Source organism: Ambystoma mexicanum, chromosome 4p (genome assembly GCF_040938575.1).
Source record: "Ambystoma mexicanum isolate Mex_15411 chromosome 4p, UKY_AmexF1_1, whole genome shotgun sequence".
NCBI lineage: Eukaryota > Metazoa > Chordata > Amphibia > Caudata > Ambystomatidae > Ambystoma > Ambystoma mexicanum.
This window is the reverse complement of record NC_090927.1, coordinates 863,459,452-863,478,701: the sequence shown is the minus strand read 5'-3', so window position 1 is coordinate 863,478,701 and position 19,250 is coordinate 863,459,452. Positions and strand designations below refer to the sequence as shown.

At 42.6% G+C, this 19,250-nt stretch overlaps 1 protein-coding gene across 13 annotated transcripts in view; it reads left to right on the top strand.

Annotated features, from left to right (window-relative positions):
* Nucleotides 1–19,250, top strand: part of FUT9 (fucosyltransferase 9) — a 1,273,880-nt gene that overhangs the window by 1,034,789 nt on the left and 219,841 nt on the right. For 6 of the 13 annotated variants that reach the window (XM_069606433.1, XM_069606430.1, XM_069606435.1 and 3 more), the window contains one exon: nucleotides 6,306–6,387. The exons of 2 other annotated variants lie outside the window; for them this stretch is intronic. The gene's annotated coding sequence lies outside the window, so the exon portion shown is untranslated. Of the gene's footprint in view, nucleotides 1–4,366; nucleotides 4,456–5,388; nucleotides 5,503–6,305; nucleotides 6,388–19,250 lie in introns of all 13 variants that reach the window. 5 more of the 13 variants (XM_069606437.1, XM_069606438.1, XM_069606440.1 and 2 more) reach the window with 2 other exon arrangements.

The window sequence follows — 19,250 nt, the reverse complement described above, 5'->3', positions numbered from 1 at the left end:
GTGCGGCATTGTTTAGACATTTGTAAACAAGTGAGGCTGCTTTTCGCTGGATTTTCTCCTGACTTGAAAGCCAGCTATTGGCTCTTCTCAATTCAGTGATGTGGGCTTTCCTGGGAATATCTAGTGCTGCTCTAAGCGCGTTGTTCTGCAAGATTTGAATTCTTTTGATAACTTCCTTATTGGCATCAATGTAGAGCGAGTTGCAATTGTCCAACTTCGATAACACGAGTGCTCTCGCAAGTGTGATGCAGCTGTTATTGGATAGGAAGGGTTTGCCTGCTCTTATCAATTTACAGGTGTAGGCGGTGGCAGAAGCCATCGCGTTGACCTGCTTGTTGAAAGAGAGGGTAGAGTCCAGGTAGAAACCCAGAGTTTTTACCGCGTGAGCAGTTGTGATTTGGTTGTTATCAATGTTAAAAGAGGAGTAGTTAGGGCCCAATTTTTTGAGGGTGGAGGGTGTACCAAGGATAATGATTTCGGTTTTGTCATCATTCAGGCATAGTCCGTGAGTGGCCATCCATGCCTGGATGATGAGATACACCCTGTCACCAAGGCCAAATCCTTGTCGTAATCACCAGTAAGTGGTAGGAGAATCTGAGTATCGTCTGCATAATTAGTGTAGGTGATACCAAGAAGGTCCAGATCGTCGAAAAGGGGCTTTCGTGAAGATGTTGTAGAGTGTAGGAGAAATTCAAGATCCCTGGGGCACGCCGCATGTGATGGGGATGGAGTCTGCTGCCGCAGTGGTGGAGAAGACTCTCATGGTCCTATTATTGAGGAAAGATTGGATCCAATCTGTAGCTTCTTCAGAGATGTGCGCGGCCATATCCAAATGCCTACAAAGGACCTTGTGGTCAACAAGGTCGAAGGCAGCTGATAAGTCCAGAAGGAGGAGTAAGGCTGGTTTTCCTTGATCCCTTAGCTCGTCGATTTGCGCCTTTAGGTCTAAGAGGGCTGTTTCGGTGCCGTGCTGAGGACGGAAGCCAGACTGCCGTACTCCTAGCAAATTGTTGGTTTCTAGGTGTTTCTGTATTTGTAAATACGCCTCTTTATCTATGATTTCTAAGAGGAATGGCACGGTAGTGATTGGGTGGTAATTCGTGGGTATGGCTGGGTCTAGCGTCTGTTTTTTAAGCAGTGGGAGTACCCAAGATTCTTTTAGGTTACTTGGTATAGACCCTGTTGCGAATGAGGCGTTAATGAGTATTGAGATAAAGGGAGCCAGGTCTCTGGCTGCGTCCTTTATCAGTTGGGCAGGACATTGGTCCCCCTGGCAATTTGATGGTTTGAGCGACAGTATGATTTTTTCAGTCTCAATAATAGATACTTTGGAGAACTTGAAGCGAGGAGTGTGAGTGTTATTTTTAGGAGGGGTGATAGTTATTTTGGGCTTAATATCCAGAGTAAGTGAGGATTTTTTCTTGCCGATTTTGGATTGGAGAGTTGTCACTTTGTTAGCTAGGGCTTGCTGAATATTGGTGCACCATAGTTTATCTTTGACACAGTTGTCTGGCACTGGGATGGGAGATTCTATTTCCTTTAGGATGATGAAGAGTTCCTTCATGCTAGAGTTGTCTTGGGCTATTCTAGCGTTGTAGGCTTCCCGTTTAGCCAACAGTATTTCCTTTATGTAGAGGGTAGATATATCCCTCAGAGTGCTTTTATTTTCTTCAGAGGGTTGTAGTTTCCATGCGACCTCACATTGTGTTTTTTTGGTGTGAAGTGTTTTCAGGTGGAGGGTGTACCAGGAATTGAGGTGGGCTTTGGGTTTTCTTTGTCTCATTTTCAATGGTGCAATTGAGTCCAGTGCAGAGGACATAATTTTGTTATACTCATTCACTAGAGTTTCAGGGTCCAAGTTGTCTGGTAGTGAATTAAGTGTAGGGAGGATGAGCGGGAGGAGATTATCTGGGGTGATGTTTTTCTTATTCCTTGTCGGGATGGGCGGTGCTAGCTGGACTAAGGTAGGAATAGGTCTGTTCGTTTCTAGAGCAAATGTTATAAGGTGGTGGTCTGTCCAAATCTAGGGGGAGATCGATAGGATGGAGGCGTTGCAATTGTGGTCTGCCACCCAATCGAGTATTCTACCTTTGTTGTGGGTAGGGTGAAGTACTCTTTGTGAAAAGCCTAGTTCAGAAAGTAGGTTAGCCACTCTACTTGCATGTGGGTCGTTTTGGTCGTTGAAACCCAGGTTAACGTCCCCTAAAAGGATAACCTGTGATGATTTTTTTAGGTTATGAGATAGAGTGGTGGAAATGTCCTCCTTGAAGGTACCAATGGGGCCTGGAGGTCTATAAATCAGGTGGATGGTAAGGGTTTGAGAGTTGTTAATAACTAATTTAGCTGTAAGGCTTTTGCAGGATTTAGTATCGTTAGATGCAGCTAGCCTGGTAGATAAGTGAGATTTGACAATAAGGGCTATGCCGCCTCCACGGGCTTCGCTTCTGTCTGATTTTAGGATGGTGTAACCATTAGGGATCGCTAACATGATGGCAGGTCCTGCAGCGGCATGAAGCCAGGATTCCGTGATGGCCAAGAAGTCAAGGTTTTCGGTCTGGATGAGATCAGCAATCTCAATGGCATGAGCAATCATGGACCTAGCGTTAATTAAAGCACCTTTTAGGTGGGGGGTGGTGGATGGAGGTGTGCCTAGCTTTTCTTGGGTCGTGACAGAGGTGTGCATGCGTACATTGATTCACCTAAGTGAGAGCATCAAATGAATTGATTAATAGCATGAACACATGTGTGGAATATGCTGTGTTCGACAGTTACAAATGTTTAATGCAGAAATATCCAAGATGATATCTCATCAAATGGGACGGGAACTGGGTTTAGAAGTCATTCACATTAGGCTACCCTCTTCATTAATATGTGCAGTGACCACATTGGTATTGGTTTAGTGTGATGTCACTTTTGACAAACTCTCCAATTACATACATTGATCAATTTGATTGGAGGAATGATGCACCCCTTTAAGGGGTGTGATTTCTGATTGATAAAAGTTATAAACCCTTAGATTGTGGTACACACTTATTCACTCACTGACTGATGAAGAGGAAGAAGGAGAGAAAGGCGAATTGATAATAACAGAAAGGCAATGGAATAGATTACCTTTTTTGGACCCATTTTTCGATTATTTACACAGCACTGTGAATGCTAACGGAATTAAAGTCCCAGGCCCCTTCAGTGGAAGAGACTGCAGACAGACTGTGGAGGGAGCTGACACCATTTTGCTGACTGATGCCCACCTGTTACTAGAGGGGGGGAATTGAACCAGTCCTTAAGAGACAGCCAAAAAAAACTCAGATCAAAGTATAATTTAAAGGGGAAATAATCCTGAGGGAAGCAATACTAAGGGCAATAGAATAAATCCCAGCCCCTGTAATTTTTAATTACTGAGGGGAAGGGGTATATAAATTGACTGTGCATCATGGTAAATAAGTAAATATTTATTTCAGAGGTGTACATGCTTCTGGAATTATAGATTTGATGAAACAGATCCTATAGTGTATTTACTGGGAGAGCTCTTGACTACTTTGCTGTGCAATGTATAAGCACAGAAGGGCAAAGGACATTTCACTGTGTACATACCTAGGAAAACAAAGTAATTTCCTGGTTACGTCACCATGTAGAGTACTGTTACTGATCAGTTCATGAAAAGGGATATTCACTGCCGCCTATTTTCCTGCCTTTAAATTGCCCATTGAAAATGAGAATTGTACACTCTTAAACATTAATGCAATAGGAACACCACTGAAGGGACTCTATTAAACATACCTGTTAAGCATAGATGTTCCTGTTCTAAAGTAATATACATGCAGGAGTGTTAAGTAATTTGTTTCAATTTAATATTCTGCAACACTGTTAAGATTCTGGCCTGTCCATTGATTAGAGCCAGGGGGATATTCATGTGCAATGAATACAAAGTAGAGCGATTTAGATAGGCAGGGATGTTCTGATTTCATTTGGTTTTCTATAAAATGATAATTTAATCCCAAACACTCATTCCATGTTGAATCCATGGGGGATGCATGCTCAGGGTAATTCAAATGTGAGCATGGCGATACATGCATTTTAAAATGCTATTTAGAGCTTTGATGCTGGAATTTCATAGATGCATAATTTTCATATACTTAAATTGATGCAATGTCTTTCCATTTGTATTTATAAATAGACCTTCTGTGAAACCCTGGATGTTCTCACAAAAGGGGAGGGAATCTGTACGGAATCAATATTAATAAGTTGGGGGTCCCAGGCTCCTAAACTTTATTCAATAAATAAATATTGTGTTGCCTGGTTTGGGGTGGAAGTTGCCCAATTAAATCATACTGCATAATGTGGAAAATTGATTTTTGTGTGTATCTAGGGGCCCCAGGTGAAGTTCTAATGGAATAGTAAAATCATTCTACAACCAAGGAAAGATCTGGGAAGGAAAGTGGTGAAATTATAAAGCAGGTACAAGTACAAAGTAATAAATCATGACGATAGAACTCGTTAGTGGGTGGAGAAATATACATGTTACAAATGTGGAAATAGTCTGATAAATAAGTGAGGTATTGAACTTATTCAAATTAAATGGCCAGCTGAAGTGAAGACTGTTCTTAGGAATTAAGGCAATTATGCTGGAACATGTATGCGTGATGAATCACTTATGCTCATTACTGTCAATGTCATTTTATGTTGCCTCCCGCTGGAATATTATTGAGAGAGGCTCTGTAAGCTCCTTGAGATCCCTGGAGCACAGAAAAATCATTTTAATGGTCTGCATAAATATCTCACCATTATAAGCAAGAATTACCTGGCTAAGTGGCCATAAAGAATGTGCCTGTGGGTTAGGGTAAGAAGAGAATATTTTACCTTTCCGATTGTTCTATCCTATCCTGAATGCTCTGAGAAGACAGTGTTTTAGTTTTTGGTCTCCTATTTTACTGCAGTTTTATGTATTGTTGTGCAATTTTTGTTAATGGCTAGCGCCAAATGAATTATTTTCTCTCCCGTTAGTTGGTGTGGATTTTGTTTCAAGCCCATACCTGGGGTGGCAGCATTCTTGGGACTATGGAGGATTGAGTGGGTGCTGTGGTCCACTATGTATCTTTGGGTTAAATCAATTGTTGAATCAGATTTTTCCTTTCGGAAAGGTGCTTTGTGTATTGCAGAGGGTCCACTTGAATAGGGAGGAGCAGTTATTCATTATTGTTTCTCCCCTTCATGCATTTAAATTGCTGTAGTTTCGAGTAAGTTGAGTGAGCGAAAGCTATTAGCTTGTGACCTATGGATGTGATATCCATGGTTGGGTGTTATACCGGGCATTCAGTGATCGGTCTTCTTGCAACACTTGTTGGCTAAGCAATGCCAGATCGCTGACAATTCTTTTTTCCTTTTTCCCAGATATCTCACGTTCCAGACTTCCTTTGGCAATGGGGTCGGATATTTGATCCCTGTTGTTGTTGTTGAGCAGTTGGATATCTGATCCGTGTTGTTGTTGAGCGGTTCCTGTCCTAGGTGAGGGGTATTCATCTTAGGACAGTGAGGAAATGTATTCACCACAGAATAATTTGTTTATTTGGGGTCTGAGGATAGTCTCCCTTGGAGGTGGATGGGATATTTGAAATAAATTCTATGTTGAAAAAAGGCCCCGTATGGAAAAATACATAGCTATTAATGGCATGCTACTCTCCAGCAGTTCTCACCATAAGCTTAGTGCTGGGCTATTATGCAGGCTTGTTTAAATTGCACAAACATTCTTGCCCTTCGCACTTAAGGAAGCCGTCGTTGGTCGACTCTGTTTGGTGCCAAATCTCCATAACCACAAGATTACACACGTCAGACTCGGATGCGTTTGAAGTGTATTAAGTTATGTGTGAACACCTCAATCTCATAGAAATGACGTCCGGCGTCCATTTTGCCAGTTATGTTGTTTCTTTCTCAGTGCAGCTGTCAGGAATGGCGGATTCCTAATTGACAGTGGTGTGGATCTGACACTAGGCCAGCACGTTCCCTGTGGTGCCACCATATTGCTGTAAGGGTCATAGTTGCCCCTGTTGTTCAACATCATTGTTGCCTTTATTCAAATGTGCTTTGGGGCATCCGAGGACTACTGGTTATTGTTTATCGGGAGTGTTGCTTCGTCTGGTTTCTGCAAACCTCACCACCCACACCCTCATTTACAAATGTTTGTTAAAAATAGTATTTACCGAGGGTCGCTTTGTCATAGTTTATATCTGTGGGAAGTGCAAATGTGTGTGTTTGTTTTTCACCGGTGGTATTGATTTTCTTGTAATGTCAGAATGTGTTCATTTTCCTAGAACGTCAACGATGAACGGAACGGCTGGGATCCAGGAGGCGTGAAGTATGCTGACCACTTGCTAATTCATTCCTCAGACACTGGTAAGGCCAGTTCTGCCGCGGCATTTAATAGCAGAGAATGTGAGAGCATAAGGTCGTCAAATGAATCATGAAGAATGTGAAACTCTGTACGGTATTTGCCTCTCTTACATGATGCACAGTATGAGATGCGATGGAATAAAATACTTCAGGGGTCATTATGATTGTACTGCGTGTGGTGATTACTAACGGCGATGGCTGCATTCAAATCCACCCTCTTCAGAGTTTACAACTGGCAGAGGTTATTGCTGGAATACCACCAGTGGTATTCCAGCACTACCCATGCCGCCTGTAGTAACCGCTAAAGGATTTGGATTGAATGTCCATTTCTCTCTTCATTGTAATGGTGGAAATGAGCAATGTGCGTAATTGTTTGTCGTACCCTGCTGGCACCAGTAGTGCCAGTGGAATTTAGAACACAGGTGGAACCCAGGGTTCTCTGAGGTTCCATGGTTCAAGGTTGGGGTCATTCAGGATGGGAGCCATACAAGAAGGATTCCCTAACCTGCTCTCCTATTGGTCGTAAGGTTTTCCATCGTTGGTTGGGAATGTTAGTTACACTGAGCTAGAGTAGATACGCTGTCTTGTTGGTTGTGCATGTAGAAGTATTTGGTGGTGAGTTTGTATAGTTGAATGCAATGAGTCCTCTGAGGAGGTGTTAAGTGGATGCTAAGCCCTTCCAGTTATCTTTATAAGGAAGGGGGATGTGTAGTATCCTGCTGGCACCAGAATTGCCAGTGGAATTTAGAACACAGGTGGAACCCAGGGTTCCCTGAGGTTCCATGATTCAGGATGGGAGCTATACAAGAAGGATTCCCTTACCTGCTCTCCTATTGGTCGTAAGGTTTTCCATCGTTGGTTGGGAATGTTAGTTACACTGAGCTAGAGTAGATACGCTGTCTTGTTGGTTGTGCATGTAGAAGTATTTGGTGGTGAGTTTGTATAGTTGAATGCAACAAGTCCTCTGAGGAGGTGTTAAGTGGATGCTAAGCCCTTCCAGTTATCTTTATAAGGAAGGGGGATTTGTAGTACCCTGCTGGCACCAGAATTGCCAGTGGAATTTAGAACACAGGTGGAACCCAGGGTTCCCTGAGGTTCCATGGTTCAGGATGGGAGCTATACAAGAAGGATTCCCTTACCTGCTCTCCTATTGGTCGTAAGGTTTTCCTTCGTTGGTTGGGAATGTTATTTACAACACTGAGCTAGAGTAGATACGCTGTCTTGTTGGTTGTGCATGTAGAAGTGTTTGGTGGTGAGTATAGTTGAATGCAATGAGTTCTGTATGCTTTCCATGATGTCCCAGAAACTGCAGTGGTGCATGTACTGCTGTCCATAAGCACACCGTTTAGACTAGTTTACACCCCAGAGTTAAAAGGCAGTGAAAGGGCATCATCAGAGACGCCCACCTTTACACGCCCTTAGAATGGTACATACTTTGTTACCTGTATCGAACACAAAATGGTTGGTTCCAATTCAAATGTTCACTACTAGAAGAAAGGTAGGACAAAGCATGGTTCGGTTAAAGTCCGGAAAATGTGTGTGGACGAAGATCAACTTTTCCCTTGGGCCAGAAAGGGATAGGCAAAGAGCACGTGCCACTTCCCTCAGGATACATGGACAGGAAGAGGAAATGGGTGTGCTCCGTTGCCGGTGTGAAAAGGCGAAAGTTTTTGTGGAAGCTCAGCACCCATGCCGTTCAGGACTATACACTGAGGGGAGCGAGTCTTAGCTCTAGATGAAGTGTGATCACAAATGGGGGAGTGGGAACTGCGGCCTGGGTGAAAACTGAGGTGACATTGCAAGCTGGACAGTCAAGTGAGCGATGCACAGTGGCCACATGGCGCCCCCTGTAACTTGCGTGAAGCATTACTCTGAAGAGTTTAGGACTCGAACATGGGGTCGCATCTGGTTGAAATGACATCAAATAGACCATGAGTGTGTGGCCAGAGCAGGCAAAACATCCTACCATGCAAGTACATGTTTGCTGATCGCTCTTGTGTTACTGTGCCTGTGGCTCCCAAAAGGAAGTCAGAGAGGGGACAAATGCCATCAGATGCCGACCCAAAAAGAGGAAGCAGCAGATGAATGTTGGCAGAATTAATGGAACACTCTCAATGGCATGTGATAAATAAAACGTTGGTGCTATGCTACTTTTATTCTTTGACAAGTTAATGATTAGTCGCTTTGTCATCTTGATATGCCATCTGAAATCCATCATGACAAGTGTGACTGCAAAATAGGAGCACAACTTCACTGCATACAGCTGTTGATTGGCTTAAACTCCACAGATCTCAGCACAAAGACTTGCTGACAAGACCCAATCTGACCAATACGGATCGATTATCTGATGTGCAGTTTGGCAATGCAGGCTCCCAACAGGGGCGAGGGGTGAGAATGGATTCACATGTTCTGAAAGAAACAATCAGCCTTTCAGAAAGCATTCCCTCCCTAAAGCAGCTATAGATAGTCCTTTTATCAGTACCTGAGATCAAACTGCCATACATGAATCGATTGGGGAGGAATGAAAGCTCAGGGGCAACGCATTTGTCTTGGAAGCAGGACAACGCAGCGCAACACATGTTCGAATCCCGAGCCCACACTTAGAAACCACTTGTTGGTATTAAGTGCATTATAAAAGAACAATTAGAATGTACACAATCTCTAACCATCTGCCACTGACCATCGATACAATATTTGATTTTGCAGATACACCTATGTTGAACTCCTCTGATGCTAAGGTGATGATCAGTTCTATCTTCCCAAAGGTCTTCACAGTCCACCTCTCCTGCATCCTATCTGGTGCTGCAAATGACCAAGTCAACCATGTAGTGGGAACTACGCTCTCCTCCTTATAATACTAGCGTACTAGGGGTCAGGGAATATATAGCTTGTCCTTTGGGAAAAGAGATCCCCAAAAATCAGGGTCGAGCAGTGGAGTAAAACCCTCCACATTGAACCAAAGAAACATTGAGTCTGATTGTAATTGTAATTGGTTATTTACAACGCGCTTAATACCCAGAGGTTTGGACCCGGGGATGGAAACTGTGTTGCTCTGCGTCGTCTTGCTTCCAAGACGAGTGTGTTGCCCCTGAGATATCCTCCCGATGCATCAGAGATTGCAGGAATGGGGAGCCAAGTAGGTCCCCGTTTTCCAACTCCGTTCAATTGGTGATTTGCTGATTAAAGCATCAGAACGTCTTCTCTTTTAGTGCTTGGTTGTTATTTATTTTCATTCATAGTATGGAATCTACAGGGATCCTATCATTTGTGGTGGTCGGTTTCCCTTTTAACCAGTGTTTTGAACCGTGTTTATGCTCTGAACGGTATTTGTCACAAATTAGAAACCATAGAAAAATTCTAAATATTTCACGTTGCACCCTTTCAGTGGATACAAAAAGCAAATACCAATAAAAGGTTGTGTGATTATTAAAACAATAAAATCATTTTAATTTGAAATGTCATTTAAATTGTAATGTTTTTAAAATTGCTCCACAGAAACCGATTGTCTTTCCATGCCGAAACTTAAGTGATTACAGTAAATTTAGAAGCTGCCAAAAGTCAGTCCCTCCAGCCATGCCACACATTGTGGAAACAGAAGTCTTTATGGCCCTTTATATAGTGGAAAGCAGCCCGATCGCCAATGGGAAATCATTAGAAATAATCAGGCCCTGTGCAGTACATGTATGGTGTCTACTTCCTTTCAACCTGGCTTTTGGGATATTCAACGAAATGTGTCGGTGGAAAGAAAGTTCTCTTCCAAACCATACATGCACATGCATATCACATTTAAGAAGTATGAAGTGAACATGAGGATTCACTGCCTTCGATACCAGAATAATGGCGTTATTGGGGTTCATGACCATCGCCCATTAAGCAAGACGCTCTACCTGGTGACAACTCCAGTCACATAAACAATGTGTGCAAGCCTTCAAATAGCTGGCTATCTACATCTTCTCTTCTCCTTTGTTCATATCATCATTTTACTTGCTGTGTATGGGAGAACAGGTGTGATTACATTTTTTGGCATGGTTCTATTTGCATACAGCCTGGTCATCCTGTGGACTCACACACTTTTATACATTTCAGTGACGTTCTTTACCCTATCTGATGCTTGATTTGATATTATTATCTAACAACATAATAAAAGGCCAGATGTATGTTTGTCCGATTCAGCATCTTCTCTTGTTGTTACCGCTAGAGGGAGCTGTTGCCTTAGGATATGTAGTGCTCCTACTGTGCTAATGTAAACCTTTACTTTGGCCCGTGTACACGGGCTTCTACACTAGTAGAGGCATAATAGGCACTACACATTAAACACTGCAGAAGTCAAAGTGAGACAGGATCCCTTGAACAACTGAAATGATCTTGTGTGAGGATTATACAAGGTTGAAACTCCCCCTAAGCAGGGTCGTGTGGTAGTAAATGACTACATTCATGTGACCAACACAAGATAGTCTGTAGCAAAGGTGACTACTTGATGGTAAACCTTTTATTAAGGAGCAAGAGACATCTGAAAGCATAGCCACCTATAAGCCAAAACGATTGCATTGGAGTACTGATAGGGAGAAATGGCATACGAGGATGGACACAATGTTTGAAGGTGTTTGGTTATTTGCCCAACTATTGACTGCCCATGGCCTTGCTAATTCCTATGGCCATTCCCACCACCTCCTGGGAATGCTTAAGCTCGCTGAGTAATCTGAACAGTCCCATACACATCAAAGGGCACAACATAATTTATCCCGCCTCACCTTTTATCTATAACAAAAACACATCCAATGAATGACTCTCTGCATGGTCCATAAGGGACTGTATTGTCCTAAAATGATTCCCTTACATTCCGCTACTCTCAGGCCTAAGATCAACCTCCCTAAATCTGCTGGTTGCCAACCAGTACCGATGAAAGAGGTGTGTTGTTGAAGATCCCTCCATTTTCGAGGCTCCTTCCTGTGCAACTCGCTGCCTCAACCCCTTTGCAAAGATCCGGATTGGCTGGAGCTCTGAGAGCATCCTTTTTTTATCCAGATATGGACGCTGGAATGTTCATCACAACATCTAGACTCTTACCGGTTGCCCACTCCTGCTCATCGCTTGTGTCTCTGCCACCTTCCCCTGCCTCTACCCGTGTATGCTCAGACGACACCCTGTAGATGGCATGCAGCATTTACAAATATACATATAGTAAATAAAGGACATTGGCCAATGAAATGGTAATCATGTCCCTGTAGGAAGACGTATGCTATTTGCGTTTCCTTCTGCGCCATCTTATGAATAAGTATGTAGGACTATGAATGCTTATGCATCGTTCCACCTCTGCATAATACGTTCGCCTCGTACAATAAAAGGTATCACAACTTGTATTCCGTTTGATTGTGTATCTTATAAAGAAAACACAATATCTATTTCATTTTCTCTGAACTATTTGCATCATGGTAAGTTCTAACCATACCACCGCAAACAAATGGGAAATCAAAACGTATCACGTGCCCAGAAACGGGTATGCACCTCGATGCATAGTAAGAGCACAGAGAACCAAGAGTTTAGCAGTGCAAGACTATGTCGCCTCCAGACGGCAAAGGGCTTTCTGTCATACATTAAGATAGCAATACCAAAGCAAGATGGCCACATTGGTTGCCTCTCATCGGAGACTATCAAATTGAAGTCCCTTGATGGGGTTAAACCATTTGTGTCGACAGTCACCATCCTTTGTCTATCATCATTCCGCAGTGGAGTAACTTTGCTGAAAATGTTAGGGGGACATGACATCTACATGAAACTGGCCACTGCCAAATGAGTGGGACAAAATGGTGTGCCACAAAAGCTGGGTGGGGGGGGCAAACACCCTTGCCCCTGCCTAAAATTACACCCATGTCTTTCTGGTGTTGCAATTACCTAAGCACCAAAAGTTCAAACTTTCATTAACAGAATAATATACAGCTAGCATAACATGACTAGGGCATGCCATGTTAAGTGAACAAAGAAACACAATGTAAGATGCATCCTTACTGAAGATGCACAGATCAGAGCAGGCTCTTAAAAGGTCACCAAATCAAATCATTAAATATGGTGAGTTGTTACAGAGAGTACTGAACGCCAGTATAATGTATTTACTTCCTGGTATTTTGGAAGATATGTATTTTTTGTACTGAATTGAATTGATATTGTATTTGTAACGCACTTGTACACAAGTGTTTCAGAGCGTGACAAGGCAAGGGAAGGGAAACGAAGGAGAACAAAGACAACGATCTTAATAGGCCCAGTGACATTGAGAACGCGCAAGTGCATGAGAAGAGGGGCGGGGAAAAGTGAATGGAAGGGGAGAGAAGGGGAGAGTGTGGAGCAAAGGAGAAACATATAAATAATAATAAATAAATAATGAAGGCAACAAACAGTGGTAGTGCAGCCCTCACGTGGCAAGTGCTGGTTTAAGGCAGCAGACAGGGTAGGTCTGATAAGTGCAGGAGGAAAAGGGGGTGGGGGCTGTATGGGTACAGATACAGACCCCTGTGCAAGGGGTGGGCCGGGGGCAGTGCGGGAGGCTGGCAGGGTGAGCAGGTACCTGGGTCCAGAGGACAGAGGGTGGCCAGGTGCACAGTGCCAAGAAAGCAACAGATCAGCAGGGGCGAGGGGGGGGGTGGCAAAGGCAGAAGCAAAGAGGAAGGTCTTGAGGTGCTTCCGCAACTGGAGATGGTTCCTCTCAAGTTTTAGAGAGGCAGGGAGACTGTTCCAGGGGAAGGTCCCAGCCAAAGACAGAGATGTACACCAAGCTTGTTTCTTTTTTAAGAAAGAAAATGTTACCGGTTACCGTTACTCGTTACCGTTTTAATAACAAAATAAATAAGAGAACACCATCAAGGTGTGGAGCTATGGCTTAAAACAGAAATGGCCCAATTCACAGAAGGTTGTCCAATGGGATTTGCCATTTTAAAACGCTTCTGTGAATTAGGCCCAAAGTGTGAAATGGGGAACCACCTGATTAATGTTCTGGGGTAAAAGTGTCTTTCTGCTCAGCTCCATGTCAAGGGATATATGACATGCAGCCTATCACTGTGAAGTGACCCCTTAAACAAGATGCATCTATCCCTGTCCATTACATGGCCCTTTTATCAAAGATGGCAGGAATTAAAAAGCTAGTCGTTTACATGACTCCCAATGGCTACCTTAAATATGAACACAGTTTGTAGATAGGTTTTTGATGCCTTCGATGTATTTTGGAAAGTATCTAAGACTGACTAACAATGAAATCTATAAATAAAGTTAGCAAAAAGAGAGTTCCTTGTCCACTGTTATGACGTTCTGGCAATAGGCAGTAAAGACACCGTTTTCTGCACTCATTCTTCCGTAGACATGCCCAAGCACCTACTTTAGTCTAAAAGCTAAAGGCTACAAAGAAATCCTCACCAAACCACATGTAGGCAGTTCATCAAGAAAACAAAAAAAAATCCAGTTGGAAAAATTAAAGGCCTTTATATCTGAAACCACTGCAAAAGGAGGTGACGCAAATAAGCATATTATGTCTCAATTTATCAGAGGCTGCAATACATTGGGGGATCTTGAAATGCAATAACTCTTTATTAGCACCCGGCCAGGGAGAGGGGTGTGGTGGCCTCACAGCCAATCAGGACCCTGTTCCGAGCCTCCATCTTCCCCGTCGGAGAACAGGTAAGTGCACCCCTGCGCAGCCTTTCCCACCTTGCCCTTCCACTCCCAATTTCCACAACCCCTAACCCAAACAATGCCTATCGACACACATGCCTGTGTTGACCAGACTGATCTCTACCCCATGAATCTACCTTTGTCCCTACTATTTTGGATTAAGTGAAGCCACCGCTGATAGGGACAAGTCAATTCCAACCCACAATAATTCATTGCATTATGGAACGAATCATCAGGGGTAGAATGATCTTGTTAAATTGAGACCTCTCGATACAGAGCTGCAAACAATGGAAGAATAATTGAAAAATCATAATGAATGGGGAAAAGGAAAAAGTAATTTGTGTCAAAGATAGGTCATTTTTGTGAAAGTGTGTGGTTGCTGCTGATTGTGAAACCTTTGGTTGAATAGTGAACAAGAAGACGCTGTGAACAGTTTATTTGCCTAGGGTAGCCATACAGTGATCATTTTAGTACAGTGCAGAAAAACAGTATTGTCAATGCGTTGCCCCTTGCCACTGCTCTCCGCATAATAAAATAGATTAACTGCACAATGGGGTAATAGGTAGGGAGATCCATATTAAAAGAAATACATTTTAGGAACAGATCGGTCAACAATCTCTTCCAATTTGACACATCAAATTTCATGCATCTCTGCATCAAGCTGGTCCAGCAGTCTCTAAAGTGATATATATGCTGGTCTAGAAAATCCCATGTTGTATTTCTTTCTAGAATGAATAGTCCTGCAATGTACTGCCATCAAGAGGTGAAAGTTTATGACTACAACTGATTGCCACAGACATCCATAGACATGTATTTATGGACTTCAATCTACAGCATTGGTTGACAGCCCAGTGAGCTTTTTGCCTGCTCTGAGATGTGAAGATATAAGAAGTACCAAAACCCCTTTGCTACCCCACCAATGGCTTCCACCTTGTCTGGAGAAGATGATTTATATACGTAATGAGTGAAGGATTGTTCATTTGAAACACAAATGAATATTCCTTGCTAAACCTTTGTGGAACATTTGGTTGATAAGTGAACAAGGCGAAGCTCTAAATAGTTTATTTGCCAAGGGTAGCCATGCAGTGACCATTTTACTACTATTGAAAACTATTCCTACCAAGCCCCCTGAATGCAGGAGACTGGCATCAGAGTTTGGCTGGACCTAGGGATGAATAAACAATAGCTCCACCATTCTATGCCCCATTGGCAATGAATTGTCTTACTTCTTAAGTGAGAGGATATGAGTCACTATGGGAAAAGCTCTTTTAAAAATACAAAACGTTTAGGGCCTGATTCATGGAATTTGTAGCGCGATACAACGTGACTTTGCAGCGGTGCAAAGTGACATTGTACTGCAAACAAACACCCTGATTCACAGAGTGGTGCAAAGTGTGGTTTTGCAGTGCAAAGTGACTTTGCACTGGTGTAAAGTCACTTTGCACTGCAAAAATGTACTTTGCACAGCTCGGCAAATCATGGTGTTTGTTGGCAGTGCAAAGTCACTTTGCACCAAACTAAACATTCCAAGAATCAGGCCCTTAATCTCTAAAGGGTTCTTTACCAACAGGGAAATAAACATGTACCTGGATCTTGGATGCCTGCATGCCTAACAATTTTCCCAACTGAATAATGTTTCCATGATTAAGGTTTGCCATTCATTTTCTTTTTTATAGACTCCACCTTTCCACAGATTGGTTCAAAGAAGTAGCCTGAGTGCCAAATCTGGTCTGTTGGAGGGAGTTGCCTAAAATGTGTAATAATTGATGATAAATACCAGCCAGCCACTGTACAAACTTTTTGACAACTGGAAGGGATTACTTAAAACCAGAACATATTAATTAGTTACACCAGCCTCGCTGCTCTTCCTAACATCCCACCAGACACACAAGGTTTAAACAGCTTTGTGAAACAACAAAGTGAAGAGAATTGTCATGGAATGCTGGCCCACATGAATTGAAGGATCTTCTGATGCTGGGGTGTGTAGGCTCTGGATGATCTGCATCCTACACATCCGGGCATATGAACCAAACTCTCAACATGAGTATATTCCTTCAGAACGCTATTGTCAATTTAGAGCAACAGTATAGGAAAATAAAAACCCTGTCCTGTTACCTCTTACTAGGCCTTGAATGACACAAGGGCCATTAAGATCGTTTGTTTTGTCCTCCCTCTGTCTACCCTTCTGTATCTTGTCGCACCTAGAAAGACTTGTGCGGATTCCCAGGCGGATAGCTCAGCGGCAACGTTCCTGCCTTGGAAACAAGATGACACGGAGCAACACAGGTTCGATCCCCATGTCTGCGCTTAGAAACCTCTGTGTATTAAGCACATTATAAATAACCTCTCATATCAGGCAGGCGCATTATGAATGACTTGTATCATATCATATATAAGTTCACCTCCGCATTCACACCTATTTTCTTTTTCTCAATTAGGAATATTGTTTGAGAAATCCCATCATTCTCGTCATTTGTCTTTATTGCCCAGTGGTTAATAAATGTGAGAGTGTTGAAGCAGTGGGTGTTCTAAGGTGGAACGGTTGATGCATTATAAACATTTCTTAAGACTGACCTCTCCATACCAAATTCAACCTACAACACGCGCATGTATCATATTCATGCGATGTGAAGAACGTGTGGCACTGCAGTACACACACAGACCCCCAGGACGTCTGCCTACATTACAGCATATTTTGGCTGCGAGCTGTATACAAATAATGTAGCACAGAAATACATCTAACTCTGAAATATTGTGTATTTATTTCTTAAATTGCTAATCTTAGCCTTTCATCACAGAAAAAATATGCCCTATTTGCTATGGTATTCTAATATATGAAGTAAAATAAACAACAAATAATCCTACGCATTATGCCAACATTAACCTTTGCAAATTGGAGTTGATGCAGCCCATATTGTAGACCTGAAACCCATAAGACCTATTCCATGGTTTTTGCAGTCAATGGTCCCCAAGATCAGGAGTGACTTAAGTCAATTTTGAATGTCTCACTTATGTGTGAAGGTTATTAATGCACTGAGCTCTCTTGCAAACAAATGCATGAAGAATACATTACCTTTCATGTTCTTTGCATGATAAGCATAACTTGTTTGTGTATTTCTTATAACTGAGGAATCCAATGTCTTTGAATGCACCCTCCCACATGCATGTGAGCAATTAAATATTGTCATAGCAATCCATGTACACCACAAATAAACATTAGCAAATGATCAAAGTACTATAGAGAACCTTTTGAAGAGTGGATTTATTCCTCATCTGCTCCAATCTGTAATGGTTATCGAGAATGTAAATAATTGATCAATGTTGCATTTAAATAGATTATGATTCTCCGAGCCGTCCTCAGCTTATTTTCCAATAGGCAGTTTATTCATTGTGAATAATTCAAGTGGTGTGAGTCACACCGTCTTGGAGTGTACACTTTCACAACTGTATTAGACACATACTTAAAAATGTGCATTTTCTACCACGTGTTTTCCATTTTGATTGCATGTGTAAATTGTGTGTTGCAAAATATTGTGGTATCAGACAACTGCTCCCCAATGGCACTGGGGATATCCGCAAGGATATTCTCATGTCGGGTCTCACAAGACAAATGTCATTAAACATCAGGAAGCTAAGAGCCCGCTGGACAAACTGGCGGGCACGGGTTAGCTTGAAGGGCATGGGCATGCTGCTGAGTGGGAAAGAATGTGAATCTGGTTTCTGCTTCTCTTGACCAGTTTGTAGATCTATGTTTGGGGCTGTAGGCAACACAAGACGGTTCACGTTCTAGCAGACGCCATGTTAGCACCACGTGATGGTGTTAAGGTGTAGCAGACTACTACCAGCTGTCTTCTATTTCTATTGGAGTGTTGACATGGGTCCAAGTTCTATTTGAAATGCTATTTAGGTTCTCATCAGAGCCTCAGGAGGTGGATGTCCATAGACTATCAACCAGGATGTGCGTGCTCAGAAATCTAGGCTACAGCACCATCCAAACAGTGGGCTTCCCACAGCTTCGAAGATGATTGCATTTAGCTCTCTCAATTCTTCATTCCTTTCAGCCAGCGTCGTTGTGGAAGTGTTTCGGATTCAGGCTTTCCCAGGTGGTTCACTTCAGTAATTCCGTAAGGATAGGCATTTCTGAATTTGAGATGCCAGGATGCTGAAAGCATTTACAATCATTCATTCATCCACCCATCAATCCATCACAGCAAGCATGTTTTAAAGGTGTGTTTTCTTGGTGTCCCAATCAAGGTAATTGTTCCGAGCAACGTACAGGTGTTAAACAAGCTCTTTGTGATGAGCTGATCTTTAAGAAAGCTTCTGAGTATTTATTTTGTTTTAGATATATTCAAAGCACAATAACTGTAGTGGGGGGTATCCATTGAACTTAAGGTCAATCTGCAACATCCCCAAGAAAAAGGAACCTCGCTCCACAGTTTGGGGTTTACCATCATTATTCATACACAAAAGGAGAAAAGGTACATAACAATTAGACTAATATGTTTCAGTTCTTTATAGCTTCCCAATGCTTGAACTTTCTTCAGGGGAAAAAAAAACTGTATTTTCACATTGTATTATTTGTTTGGGAGTATTTGCCTGTTTTTCGGAAGTGAAAGTGGTTGTTCTACTTCCGTCCTCTACACTTATACGCTGGATACAGTTATTCATTAGACATGTGCTTGACAGGGTGCTGCACATGAAGAACAGTTCCACTGCATCTGGACCTCTCGGCCTGCACCAGTGCCCCCTGGACAGGTTCCTGCCTGCATCAGGTGTAGCTGTGGCACCACATTAGCAGCATCGGAATATCTGTCTCAACTCAAGAGCATCGCCCCTCATGTAAATGTTAGGCATTCTGCTGTGAACGTGTTGCTGGTCCTCAGAAATGTGTGTGAACCTTTATGAGGGGGCAATATTTGCAAAGTTGTTCCCTCCACAGCAGCGAGCCTAAAGTGAAACAGGCATAACCAGATTAATCCAGAGTACACTTCATACACAGACACGTGACCTGATTCTGTGGAAACTCACTTGCCAGCCCATGTTCCACATTCCACATGCCACTGAGAACCAGGTCGCACCCCTCTTTCTTTTGATCAGGCACTTGATAAAAAAAAAAAACAAGAAAATGATTGCCTCTTACTGGCAGAACCTGGCCGGTGTCATGGACTGCAATCCATACAGCTTCAGTCTGTCCTTCATGAATTCCT